We start from the raw sequence: 15,147 nt of genomic DNA on the forward strand, positions 1-15,147 counted from the left end.
TCAAAATCACCTTGCCTGCAGGTGGTTTTCTCTCACAAACAGCACGCCACTCTCTTTCTGAAAACCCCTCACTGTTTTTCCGACTGTATTAACATATTTTTTTTTTATATATATTGGTCATAATCTCACTGGCTCGTTGAACTCTGTCTTTACGCTTTACTTGTTGCATGGAAGTGATTTCATTCCGCCCCGCCTGCACACTCACTAACCTTAACCAATTAATAGGGTAAGTTTGCAAAAGTCTGATAACAATCCGAGCCGGGATTCGTCTGCGTGACGAAGTGTAGGAAAGATCGAATTACACTCATCGATCTTCTTTATGGCCACAGGGCTCTGGAGCATGATCTTGATTAAATAAGACCCTGCGTCACACAAATAGGGTGCATTAGTTCCTGTTTACACATTAATAATGTGCTGGAAAATGGTTTGTCTTCGTGTTTGTTTGCTTCAGTTTAGCGATTGACTTGAGCGCACAGGATAAATGTAATATTGAACGTGTTGGTAGGCGAAGTCAAGAATCATATCAGATCGTAGCAGCAAATAAACCTAAAATCTGACTGGAAAAATAAAAAGCAATATGGGGAGACGGATGGTCTCACAACATTAACGGCAACATCCTCGCAAAGCCAACACGTTTCAAACACATTAAAAACAGTCGTGTACAGGCGTATACTGTCAATTTATATATACATGCTCATGACACGAGTCTTTAATTTATGATCATCAGTTGAACAAGAAGCATGATCATGTTAACAATGGCCCCCACATAGATAAACACAGAGGAAGACAGTGTTCTGGGGGTAGCAGAGACGTCGCTACCATCAAGTACTCGGCTCCGGTGGCAGCAGGCCTTCTTCACCTCTCTCACACACACTCACACACACACACACACACACACACACACACACACACACACACACACACACACACACACACACACACACACACACACACACACACACACACACACACACACACACACACACACACACATTACAGCCACTCATCAAATGCATGTTTTCCAGTGTGTAAAGAAACGTGGAGGAAAACGGTTCTAGTTTCAATTGGAAAAAAAATCCAAAAATATCTCTCTTCCATCAGAGAGGTCCTGGACTACGACATTAAATTCACTTGCATGTCATTTTATTTGGGAGATATGGATCCAAGCTTACCTAAAGATGACCCGATAGCTCGTGAATATATTCACGGCAGCGAGTTAAAAGGCTTTAGCGAGGCCTCCCGCGATCAACCAACTGGTATCAATAATCACAAACATCTAGTCTATGGAACACATGACTTTCAGTTTAAGACTCGTAAAGGATAAATAGGATTCTCTCTGGAAAGCAAATGGGACACATACGTCACAACGAGAGGCGATAATCTGTTAATGTTCTGCATTTTGTTTAGTTACTGTTTACTGTTCACTTTAGCTTTTTTTTTACTTACAGTCGATCATTTGTTAGCTTCAATGACCCCGAAGTGTTGAAACCGATCAATCAATGCATTTTAAGCTTTTTTTTCTTTTTTTTTTATGACACTAAGCCATTGAAACTGAGTGAGGAGAGAAAATCCTTGAGCTTAAAGGCATTAAAACACGGCACCCCAGCACAGCTGCTCACTACATGGCCCATACTGCCACTTGTTCCTTTTCTACATGTGGGACGGAACAATTACGAGCAACAACAGGGTGGATTGTCGGAGATCCACGTGACGCATCGGACGATCGGACGAGACCGTGCGCTGGTGTTAAGTGTTACTGTACAAGAGCTATACTGTCTATACTGTCCCTCGGCAGAGATAAAGCAGGAAGTGCTTCCTGACATCTCCGCGTCGCACATATGGAGATGGGACACAAAGCAGAGCAATGTCTATTGTTGCTGCTGTCGACTGTGACCGTCTCATGCTTAAAGCTTCCTTTTGTACCTTTTAATAAAGCTTTTCACTAAGTCAGCTCCTGAGTGAAAACCTTTGTGAGGTGCGAGTGAAACTGACACCAAAAAAAAAAAAAGCTCTTTAGAAAAACCATCAAACCTACACGACACAACTGAATAGGTATGAGACTGATGACATAACAGCCATGTGGTCTCGAAATAGTCAACTGCAAGCCTTTTCGGTGATATAACAGGTCGGGAGGATGTGATATATGTATTAATGAGCCCGTGAGACGAGCAGGAGGACGACCTGACCAGAATCACGTCATGCAACTCGCAGCATTAGTTACCAGCATGTTAATAGTCCGGCAAATGTCGAAGACTCTCGCCGGACGTTTTTTTTTTTTTGTTGTCCTCCAGAGAGCGTCACTCCTGCTCATGTGGTACATTACGAACACTGACTTATTGATGAGGCTCACAGTCACAGGACTCTCAGGAGCTTTCCAACCTGACTTCTTCTACACAAAAACACAAAAACAAACACGTGTGAGGATGCCGTGCCCGCTGTGCCAGCAGCAAACGGTGTCAAACATCTGACAGACAGACGGCAGGAGAGTGGACCATCCCATTTCCCCTCTCCTCTGCTGAAAATGTTCCCCGGAGGCAGAGCGGCAGAAGCTCTCCATCCATCATCTCATTAGTGTCCTCTGATTTCAACAACAAATTAGATTACTGATTGATACGTAATGGATAATTACATCTAGCGGTGCTTGAAAGGTATCGGTTTACGAGCCGAACTAGCAGGTGGAAGAGCAGCAGGATCGACTGCGCGTGAGTCCTCCATCAAACCGAACACAGACCTGGAAATCTGAATAAAGAAAGCTTTTCGAAACAATCTGGAATCCTCATTTTAAACATTTACCAAGAAAGCGTGTGGGAACCTGCTGGTCACAACTGCCGCACAATTTGCTGACAGTCGACTCGTTCAGGTCGATAATTGGAATCTCGCCTGTTTTACACATTCAGCAGAAGCGTCTGACCTACAAAGTCCGATGTTTTTGCTCTCTGACCTCATTACAGCCCCGGCTCGCCCTGTTATTACTCTTATCACTCTCATTTGTTGAAGATGTGAGAAGAAGTGCTGCATAGGCAAGAGAGCAGCACTAAAAAAAAAACAAGACATTAGTGTTGCCTTTAATGGATACTGGTAGCGAGAAGCTGGATTCAGTTTAGATTATCTTATTTTCCCAGAAACAGCCCAGTTTAATTTGTGTTATCAAAGGCTGCGTTCTGGGTGTCCCTTGGAGTCACTGAAAACACAACTTTATGAAAACAGAACATTACATAAACAAATGACAGCGCCCACCAGTGGCCCAAAAAGAAAACTACACCGTTGTCAGTGTTTCTGCCATTCCTGTGCAAACAGACATCGTTTTGAAAATGTTGTCGCGTAAACGTGAAATTTCTCCGAAGCGAATACACAAACATTATGTATTTTCATTTGAATTGTCACGTAAACGAGGCCTAAGAAAAGCACATCATCTCCTCTCTCATTCTCATGTCTGGACTGAAAATAAAGAAGTGAATAATGAAGATGGATTAAGTTAGCACAATTTTAATTGTAAACAAAAACCATTTGCAATGCATAAACCTGATCTAAGCAATTTTCTTTTCTTAGATTTTAAAGCAAAAAAAATTATTTTGTAAAAACATTCTAGGTTATAAATATTAAAGTGCAAACGTTTAATTTGTTATTTGCATAAAAAGAAGAAAAAAAAAAGGATTGATTATTAAATTGTGTTAGGAGTAGAGCCAGTAGCACTGAAGAGCCCTCTAGTGGCCTCTAGTGGAAAAGCAGAATTTTCATAAACGAAATCAATTACAAGATATTTAAAATCATCACTAAAGTTAGAATATAAGGATAATTAACACAACATTCATTTTTCAAATGAGTATTAAAAGCATTATATTTAATTGTTCATTAGTTCATTGTTTGTAATTGTTCAAAAATTGTTAAGAAGCTTTATTGTCATTGTTCAAGTACAAAGAAATTCCGTGATCAAATTTGAATAAAGATAATCCATAGATTGTTATTATTTCTTGAAATAGTGTGTGTACATTGAGCTGCTGCTGCTGCCCTCTCAGACAGGAGAACAACACCATTAAAAACCCTCAGAGTACTTAAGTTTGGCTTTGTGCTCAACACACACCGCTAAAAAAGCATTCCAGTGTACCCATTTTCCCACCCAGCTTAGTAAACACGCTCAGAGAATTAGTGCTTACCATCTTTAAGCTTAAAACGTGCACACACACACACTTCCGAGAACCGAAATGACACACAGATCCTCTAACAATAGGACTGGATCCCCTCAGAAAGAGGTCTCCCAGATAAAATATCAGCCTCATTTGTGCTGGTTTGTACTCAAGAGTGTTTAGAATTAAGAATAATGAATGCCTCAGTAACTTAAAAAAGTTTATGACGACGGAGTTGGAAAGTTTCACGTTGACGTAATCGTTTCAGACGTTGCCCCCTCTTGCACAGAACATGGAGTCAGTCACATTTCCTCCTGAGGGTGGAAGCCTTCAGGTGATTTAGAGAAATCCTATTCTTTCACATGCTGACACATGCGCTCTACATGTGGGGTGGAGATCTGTGTGCTCTAAGATGGGAACATATTGACATCCCACCGCAAACTTTCCGCAGGTGTCTTCGTAGTTCCAACCACCAGAGCTGCTGCTGCTCTATGAAAGTATTCGGAGTTGTGATCAGTTCCCTCTCCGTTTTTTTTTTTTCTCTGGAGAGCTTCATCGAGGCAAAATATAAACCTCTGTAGCTGCAACGTTCAGACTGTATCGGCTCTGTGTGTGGAAACAAGTTCAGCGGATTTCCACTCTGTTGTGCAATGACCGACTCACGTCTCCTCCTAAACCAGGTTGTTACGCAGACCGTAACATGCAGACAAGCTGGAGCAAGTCTTTGGGGGGGGGGGTTTTCTCATGATTTCCTGCACACAGGAATCCATGCGTTTTCTCTGGATATGCATGTTAGAATAATCTCATCGATCTTCTTTACCCAGTTTAGAGTCAGAGGGTGTTGGAGGCAATTCCAGCTGATTATGGCAGCGGGTTTCACCCCTGGAAGAGTCGAAAGGGCAAAGACGTTCACACCTAGTGGTAATTTTTATAATGATAATTAAGAATACATCAACATCGATATAGAACCCAAACAACGTAACGATAGTGATAGTAAGATTGGAGCTGTTTTACTAAACGTTCCAGCTGTAAAAGCAGATTTCTGTCTGCTATCAGTTTGAATCGGACTCTTCTCATGTCCTGAATGAAGAGTGAAGAAACTCTAATTTCATGCTCTTGTTCACATCGTTGAGATTTTAACCAAAACTTCTCTAGGCAGCGAACCGCTTAACACAACCGACTTCATTTAACCTCAATCGCTTGGTGAATAAAAGTGGGGGGGTTGGAAAAATAAAAGTAAGATGAAACAAGCAACCAGTGTGAACAAGTGGTGAAACTACTGGGCAAACTTTCCCCCTCGCAATCCTCCAGAGTAAATCAAAAAGGCACCGAGGATTAGCACCGCTGCAAAGCCCCCATTGACCTAGAAGTACGCGTGTTCGTCGCAACTAAATTGGGAAACACATTCATGTGTGTATTTCATTAAGTGTGTTTGTACGTAAAACTGATTAAGTTCCAATCATATCGGCGAACCTAATCCTTTTAGGCAACCGTCATATTTCAGTCGGAGCAGTCAAGTCGATGCATCCCGGCTGCAATCTCACGCATGGGCATATATATGTTGTGAGGTGGAGGAGGTGTGAGTGGAGGGTGACATGGAAAAACTGTAATCGGGAACATGGCGAGCAATTTAATTGGAGGGGGGGTGGGGGGGGGGGGGGGGGGGGGGGCGTTCAAGAAGCCACCACCCAGTGGTGGAATTGGCAGAAAATTGAAAGAAGTGGGTTTCTCAGAAAACCACACACACCTCATCTTATCTCCCATAAACACATGTGCGTGCTTCACACTTCTTCGTGTGTGTGTGTGTGTGTGTGTGTGTGTGCGCACATGAGTTATTACTATCTGAACATATTGCTGACTGTTGAGATGATCTGATGTGACATGTAATTTCTCAAACGACCGATAATATGCATGATGGTATTCTGGGATTAGGACTACAGAATGTGACATTTCAAAAAGGACTACATCGAGAATCATCAAGTCATCTTTTGAGAAACACCTCAGTGTTACGCAGTTTGCTTCTCACGTATTGCTCAGTCAGGAAACTTTTTATTTTCCAAACTCTTCAACCATATTTTAACATCACATTTTTAAATCTGTTTGGTATTGAACAGAATGATAAAAAATAAAAAAAAATAAAAAATACAACGTGACATCCCCACCACCTAGCTAAAGATAGTCGTATTGAGACAATTCTCAACACCCCAAAATAATAAATAAATAAATAAATAAATAAATAAATAAATAAATAAATAAATAAATAAATAAATAAATAAATAAATAAATAAATAAATAAATAAATAAATAAAATATAGAAAATAAATAAATAAATAAATAAATATTATTAATTAGATAATATAAAACTTCCCCCCCCTTTTTTAAAAAAAATAAATAAAAGAAAAAAGTGCTTATTCTTGGCAAAAATAATCATTTATAGGGCCTTAAAATAGTTACTATGTTTAACATTTATCACAACATCTAGGTTGTAGCTGTTTGTGTGTATGAGGTCGATTTCATGTGTACACACACACACACACACACACACACACACACACACACACACATTTTTCATTGATAAAAGCCGTGAAACATGTGTTCATCTTAACGTGAAACAACAACTCTATTTGATATCATGTTGTGTGTAATTCATCAATTCACTCATGTTAATCTGCCTATGAGCTGTTTGTGTCAGCGAGGAGACCGATTCTAAAGTTCAATACAGGCAAAAAACAGAAGTTTTGCTCTTTAGCCTCCGTTTTAAATGAGGTTACCTTTATTTATCTTTGTGCTGAGAATAGTTGAGGAGATGATGTAAGATTAAAGTCTTAAGGTGAAAGATGTGTGATTGATCTCACTGTGAGACGAAGAGGATTCGCCTCAGAAAAAGGTATTAAGAGAGAAGCGCAAGATCAAGCTCTCGCACGCATTTCTTCAATATGCCATCCGCACTGGGTTTTCACCTTTGAAATGGCCCGTCTCTGTGAAACCTCACAACAGACCTGGCTCTCAGGACAGTGGCTTTAAAGGCTTCGCTGATAAAAAAACAAAAAAAAAAAAAAAGAAACACAAAAAAAACAAAAAAGAAACCACGCTCATATTTACGCGTTTGAACCCTGAGACAGGAAAATGATGTAAGACGGGCCCACTGGAAGGTTTATGGCAACATGATGACAGAAAGCTGAAATGTTATTCATCTCTTGGTTTCAAAAATAGTATTTGTAAACTGAGTCTTTGGACAGGGGCTGAATTGGGAATGTGTCTAAGACACCTCAGGTATCTGACTGAGAGATAGTATGATTGCTTTCATTACTCTGTGTATCCTGATATTTCTTTCTCTCGTATGAAATGTATAACCTGTCCGTTTCCCAGCAGCCTCAGCTGCAGCTTTCATGTTCAGTGTACAGTTAATAAAAACGGATATTATAGAAAATCCTGACATTTGGGAAGCAGCACAGAGCTTTGAGGATCCATCCTCCCATCCTCTGAACAGCTTTACACAACATTGTGTGATGTGGTGCTGATCCCCGTTGAATGAAGCCAAGTTACATCCTGGACATTCCATCACTGGACAAACAGGAAGACCCACACATACACACCGAGTGAGTAGTGTGAACAATGTTATTTTGAAAACTGAGAAGGGGGGAATATCTGTTTTTGTAAATAACCAGCTATGTGGCAAGAGGCCAAACCCACATCTCCTAACAAAACTCCCTCCCTTCAGGTAGTGCCATACCATCATCGCTCTCCCCTGCAGGGCTTATATACCTGTTGTATACCCCCCACCCCCACCCCATGTGACCAATTAATTTAGTTTTCTACAAATGTACCCACTCCCCTCATTACCTGTTTCACTAAAGTCCCAAAATAAAATAAATCAAGGGAAATCAAAGTGTTTCTACTGATAAACTCATCACACTCTACCTCTAATTTCTCCACACTTGGTACGATCCACTCAATTCACTATGAAAGGGTTGAGGACCTCCTACTTCCTGTTTGCCAGTCACACCTGGGAGCTGCCGAAGAGCTGGAGGGACGGAAGATTATCAAACATTTTGGAAGCAAATGAACCAACAATAACAACAATCTTTGGGTCCAATATGCAAGTATTTTAATGTAAAAAACTATGAGCCTATGTTTATTTGCAAACAGTTAACCAAGCAAATACAAGGCTATAGCAGGCTGAATCCTGAAAGCTGAATCAATTATTTGGTCAATCTAGTCCTGATCTAAATATTAATGTAAGTTACTATAGTTAGTATAATGGAACAAGTGATTTCAAAAAATTCCCCAAAACTTTTTGAACAATTCCAGTATTTTCCTGATTATAGGGTACATCGATCAGAAAAATGTGTAATGAGGAAGAAAGGAAACATACATAAGTCGCATTTATTTTTCTCTGTTCAAATGTAACCGCACCATGAATGATCCTGTTCATGCCATTCGCTGTTTGAAAACCCGTCTTTTGATTTGTAAATTCAATTTTCAATCAGTATGAATGGACACTCACAATCCCTCATCTCCAGTGTGCTGTTTATGTACCGTGTTATTGTGTCTTATCGGGGAGTTATGGACAAGCGAAAGAAGTCTTCAGGTTCCTCCAGCGCAGGCGCTTTGTGGCCCTCCTCATTCCCATGGCAACCAGCCAGAGTCCTGGCTGACCACCGCGGTGGTTGGAGACGTGTGTGTTGATCTGCGAGGATCTGGACGACTTCTTGTCTCTGGCCTGCTGCCTGGACGGAGTCTGCAGGATACCATCAGCAGGAATGTCGACTGTTGTTTGTGGTGAGGCAGATAAAGATTAAATACTTCTGAAAGTACAAAAAAAAAAAAAAAGACTTTCTTTCCTATGAAACTTTTCATCTGAACTCATATCCCTACTTTTATTCCTACAATTCATTTCTACATCCTGTTATCCTTTTTTCCCCTCATTTTGTCTTCCTGTCATTTAGTTTTTTGAGCAGGTATTACCTTTAAATGCATGTTTTTAGTGCAGATTACCAAGATAAAACATGCAGACGTATCTCTTGCGTTTAAAGTGGCACATATACTCAGGTCCTGATCCAACGAGTGCAACTCTAGAGGCCTCTCCTCAGCCTCAGTTTGTAACCACAAGCTTTGACTGATCATCATTTGATTACTTCCTCTCACAGCTCCATTCAGTCGTTCTGTGGAAACCACAAGCAAATAATAGATGGGGGTTTATTTTTTTGTGTGTGTAAACAGTCTAACGCACGCAAAACCCACATTTGAATACTTCTGTTTGTGCGTGATATCACAAATGGTGTTATAGTCAGTAAATCCTATTTCCTGAATTGGAGATGGACACAGACATGTTTTGATGAAAAACACAATTCAAAGTTTGTCCTCTGGCAGTAGAAATGGATTTTTGTGGCCCTGACAATCATCAACCCTGACGAATGTGTACGTGGACCTTGAAGGATGATAGAATATCGGGAATGTTTTGTCCGGTTGTTTTGGGACTTTTTTTGGTTATAGAAGTAATTTTCTCTGAATATTTGTCAGTTTTTTTATTAGTTTTTTTCTTTCTCTTCATATCCATTATGAAGGAGCGTCTCTTCAGCTGCAGACCAGCTCCAGCTGAATAGATCCTCTTTGTTATTCAAGCTGTGCACTTCATGCTAATGTAGAGAAGGGGTTCCACTTCTACCTGTTAAATGAGCTCTCCTCGGATCCCATTCAGCATATTTAGCAGCTGCAAAAAAAAAAAATGTTTTTAAAGCATCTCCATCCGTTTTAGGGGCTGAAAACAGTCCACTTTAAACCAGCTCTTGGCATATTTTTGAAAGGACCTTTTTTTTTTTTTTTAAATCATCTGTTCGGATAAACCGGTAAAACTGACATCAGAAAAGTAGTTCTCAGTGCAGGAATCTCAGATCAATCGTTTCATAGTGAGCCCTGTGCACCTTAGTTAAATAACGTGTTTCGAGTCATTCTAAGTAGGGGAAATGATTGACATCAGTGAAATTATTGACATCATTCACGTGGCGCTTTTAGCGTAACTTTTAATTAATCTGAATGTAATTCAGTGCCGGCCTCCGGCTGACATTCAGCAAAGGATACAAAGCACAGAAAGTGAAGACGAATGCGTTTTTGATGTCGGCAAATTGACACTTTCAGGGGAAAGGAGTAATAAGCTTAAATTACTGAAACCAGGAGGTGATGCAGAGCGAGCCGAGGCATGATACTGCTCTTCTTGGTAACCTTACGCAGCACGTCCACGAGGATCTCTCCAATCCATCCAGATCTGTTGGGGAAGCTCTGGACGGATGATTACACTAAGACCAAACTGTTTCCGACAGCGGCGGATATGAACGGCCGCTCAGAGACGCTGAGCAGAGACGTGACGGGCGTGTTTCTGAGCCACTCGTGCAACACATGTTTTCATTTATGACATGACTGCGTGGCCATCCTACATGTGTTCTCCTCCATGATCAGCAACAGATTCCACTTTAAGCCTAACAGCCGGAAGCAGAGACCGGAGCACATCAATAATCCTATTATAATCACCATTTACTGCTGCTTTAATGTGATTCAGTGGGGTGCCAGCCTGGGCCTAACATTAGCTCATTCCCCACCCCCGCCGCCATTAAGCATGTAAATGTCACAGACGGCCGATTTCATGTCTATCCATTATCAGATTTCCGTGTTGCCTTCTTGTGCAAATCTTTGAGTTAGAAATATGAATGATTAATAAGAAAATGTTGTAGTTGTTCTGCAGGGATCCATTCACAGAATAGCGCCACTTTTAAACCAAAATAAAAGCTTTTTCGTGTCTGAAAACTCAGTGCGAGTGTGGTGTTGGGTCATCGCATTGAACCCTATGTGGCTATTCTGTGGTGGTGGGAACTTGCTGTACGAGGACACGGCGTCTGACATCATATTTTCAAGTTAGTCACTAATTCACTGCTGTGTCACATCCCTATAAAGTCCTCCAGCATCACTCCGGTCAGACACCCAGAATGCTTTGTTGTGGCGATGTTGTGTCCCGCTCCTCGGAGCAGACGAGCTTTCATGTAGCCAGCTGGAACGATTCAGATATGGAAAGAGTTGTGGATTTGGATCATCGTCGAGGCTTTAATGATGGAGGCAGTTAAAAGTGATAGTGTTTGTTTTATGTGGTTGCGGAGGAGCAGCAGTTTTGGCTTACTTTCAAGGGAAGACGACGAGCAGATTTAAGTTACTGGACAGTTTCATTTTGTGAGTAAAATATTAAAAGCCAGTGGGGTGTGAATTGTGTTTGTGGCTTTTTTATTCATCTATGCTTTCTCCCGTCAACTCAACAGTTGTTTTCCATTGGGGATAATCCTTTTTTTTAATATACTTTTATCATATATTTTGCTGCTTTGTGGGTCTCAGTGTTTCCACACTTTGATGAATAAACCAGGAGGCAACTATTATTAACTATCAAGTATTGTTTTTTATTTATTTGAATGATTTTTGTTGGATTGCTGTTACTCTCAACTATAAAACTATAGTTTTTAACAGGAGAATGTGTACCGGGAGTCACGACAAACGTTGTTGTTATTGTTCAGCTTCGGAAAATTTTTCCTCATTTCCACGGAGTCTGAGCTTTTTCGAAAGGTTGGGTTTCCCCCGGTTTCCATGGAGACGGAGTCGGAGTGTTTGCGTAAAAGTTCCACCCTGGGAGCCATTTCCAGAAAGTCGCATTTTTAAACGTCTCCAAGCACCGTTGTCGTGTAAACGGACGCCCAAAATGCAGCAAATGTTTTCCGTTTTCACTTGAAAACATGTGAACGGGGCCTTAAATGCAGACCAGTGCTGTGTTTTGTACGGTGCAGGACACCTGAACCAGGATACCTGAACCAGGACACCTGAACCAGGACGCTGACGGTAAGAGTCGCCCATGCAAACACAGGAAACGACACTAATTCAAAGCGTTGGATCATTACAGCACAGACACCGCGAGTTCACGGTGAACTACACCATCTCATTCCATTGAAACCGACAGGAAAAGAACATTCCCAAACACTCCGGCGGCATGAAGGAGGTCTGTTATCTATTTCCTGAGCAGACTTATCTCCCCCGCACTCTCTGCGTACTTTTCAAAAGTCGTTCCTCTGTTGAGTTGTGCTGCTTTGACCCATTTCTGGCACTGTAATATTGCTAGTCTCTGTATGTCTATACAACACACATGTCGCAAAAAAAAAAGAAAATTGGCAACAATCTGGACATTTTCTAGAGCATAGTTTCTTCATCACTTGTCCCATTTTTGTAAGTCGAAGTTTGTTGGAGAGAAAGTCAGTCCGGAGTGCTTTGAGGATGAGGGGGGGGAAGTCGAATTGTCAGGAACCGACTTCCAGGAGTTAAAGAATAATGAAAGCAAGTTTGAGGGAGCGGGCGAAGACCGTCTTGTAAAAATATTTATGCACCATCTAAAATATTTATCCCGTAGTGTTAAAAGATTTTCCGTACCACTGCGGGAAAGGACGGAACTGACTGGAAGCCTGCGTGCGAATGACTGTAATGATGATACTGAGAGTTTTGAGCGTACCTGGCACAGTTAGGTGAGTTATGCAACACTGCCTGCAAACCTGTCCTCATCCCTTGACACTGCTTTTACATAATATCTTAAGAAAGAATGTTATTTCTCGTCCTAGTTCATAAACCCTGCTGTTGCTTCCCATTCAGAATCAGAGCTCTTGAGCTTGGCTGTATTTGCAGGGCGAGAGGATAGAAGAGGAGTGAGTGTTGTAAGTATCCAGAATCACTTGTGTCCCTGCAGCAGTGACCCGAGTGCAAAATGTTTTGTCTCTTATTGTATTCATCGATCAGCGTAAAGGCGAGTCGTATCTCTCTCTCTCTCTCTCTCTCTCTCCAGTGTCTAATAAAAACACTCTGCCGTTCAAGGAGAACTGTTTGGATTCGAGCCTTGGAGATATGTTGTGAACACAGTGTGGTGATGGAGTTGGATAAGGACTACACCCTTTAAGCTGCTTGTGAAGACACTGGGAATAGATCCGTGTGTCCTCGCAAGTGTCTATAACTCTGAGCACAACGGCTACGGCGGCATCCACCCTCATGTAAATCCCAGTGTTTTCGGTATTATTCTGTGTGCCTGCCTCTTTAAGGTTTATGTTTTAATGCATTGTCAGAGTGAAAAGGACTTTTAGAAAATATTACACTCAAAAAGTAATTTGTTGAGTTAAGGTAATTTATTCATGTTACACATTTCCATCTATTCAGATTAAGTAGATTAAATCCCTATTAATCGCGTTATCTGAGCAACATTGGAATGAACCGTTTAACAAAGACAAAGTCAATATGCACATGTTAATCAAACATATTTCAGATATGTAAACTAAAGAACTGCTTAGGTGATTTTGTTTTGGTTGACTTTTTTAAAAATGATTTCTTAATTTTCATATTAACGATCTTTTATCATGTGCAAGGCTGTAAAAGGTCACAACAATCTTGCTTCAGGAGACCTACAACAAAGATGTCAAACATAAGTTATGTGGGCCGAAACTGGCCCGCAAGAAGCTCCAATTCCGGCCCAACAAACCATAAAGCAAATTGTATGAATTTTAAAGAAAATTTTGAGTTTTAAAAACATTTCAGAAGAGTAGTGGAGGAGGGGGAGTCAATACAATTGGCCTTTTGGTAGAAATGTGATTTTTAGTAGTGATTGTTTTGTGAAAATATTAACATTTTTATCACATATACTCTTTACATTTAAAGACCATAATGGCACTATTTTACCAGTCTGGCCCTCTCAAGATGAAACTCGGCGGCGTGTGGCCCCTGAACTAAAATGTGTCTCACACCGCCAATCTTAAATTCACATTGATCAGTCTTTTTTGCCATAAAACATCCAAGAAATTTGAAGCATATCCTCCGTCTGATATGTGAATCACAGGAAAGCCTTCAGACGTTTTGGATGAGGTTCTGTGAGATTTGGCCGGCAGTGACAAGGGAACGGGGTCAGCACTGAGTATCCAAGAGCTGCGTCGACCTCGGAGGCCATTTGGCTGTAAAGCAGGCAGACATCAATCAAAGCTGTCTGGACAGTATGGATACTACAGATTTACACAATACGCTAAACCCCACGCACTTTCCCTCCTTGTGTGACTTTATATGTCGGTACAGTTAGTCGTCAAAACAATTCTTACCAACTCTGGTAATTCATTGAGCAAAATACAACTTTTGTTTGGTGTTATATTTGGGTGTAACCAGCAATAGTATATGGCGAGAAACTACAAAAACACCAGTTTTAAAGTAGGGTGTGACTCCTTCATAACTCGACCCCCAAAAATGTCTGGATGTCTTGTTGATTCTGGCTGAACCTTTGCCTCAGGGTGCATCCTTCAATACCAGACTATTTATTTTGGCTTGTTTCCTCAGAGTGCCATATACCACAGGAAGTGTAACTTTTATCCCAGTCGGTGTTTTATGTAGTGTATGAAGGTGGAGTCACAACTAATAGTACACTTCATTCTCTTTATAGAAAATATAAATAGTCAGTGTTGAATACTGTTTTTGGGGGATTAAAGACATTTTTGAAGCTTCATTAGAATCGCCCATCTTTTAGTAGCGGTCCTCGTACTTTTATACTTGTGTAAGAGTCTGAAGGCCAACGCCTTGATAAGCATCCTGTTTTTGTTGAAACTCTGCCAGAGTATCCTCGAGTCTCGGGTCTCTTCAGTAATTGTGCTGTCGAACACCAGGGAGCAGATAAATGGGTCAGAGAGTGAGACGCAGACGGGACGGTTTTTGGTTTCCCTCTTCACAGCTGAGCCGCGGAGCTGTTTACCGAAACAGGCAACAAGGTGTCCCTGGGGATTAGCACGTCTTTTAATGAGCTCATGCTCATTAATTTATGGGGACAAAGTCGCAGGTTTGACAGATCGTCATTGGGTTCTGCGGTGGGTGATCAGGGGTGGAAAACGTGAAGCCCGTGGGCCAAAACTGGCCCGCAAGATGCTCCAAAAGGGCCAAACCAATGAGAAAATTGTAAAGATTTCAGAGAAAACATCATATTTTG

Source organism: Lipophrys pholis, assembly GCF_963383615.2.
Source record: "Lipophrys pholis genome assembly, chromosome: 18".
NCBI lineage: Eukaryota > Metazoa > Chordata > Actinopteri > Blenniiformes > Blenniidae > Lipophrys > Lipophrys pholis.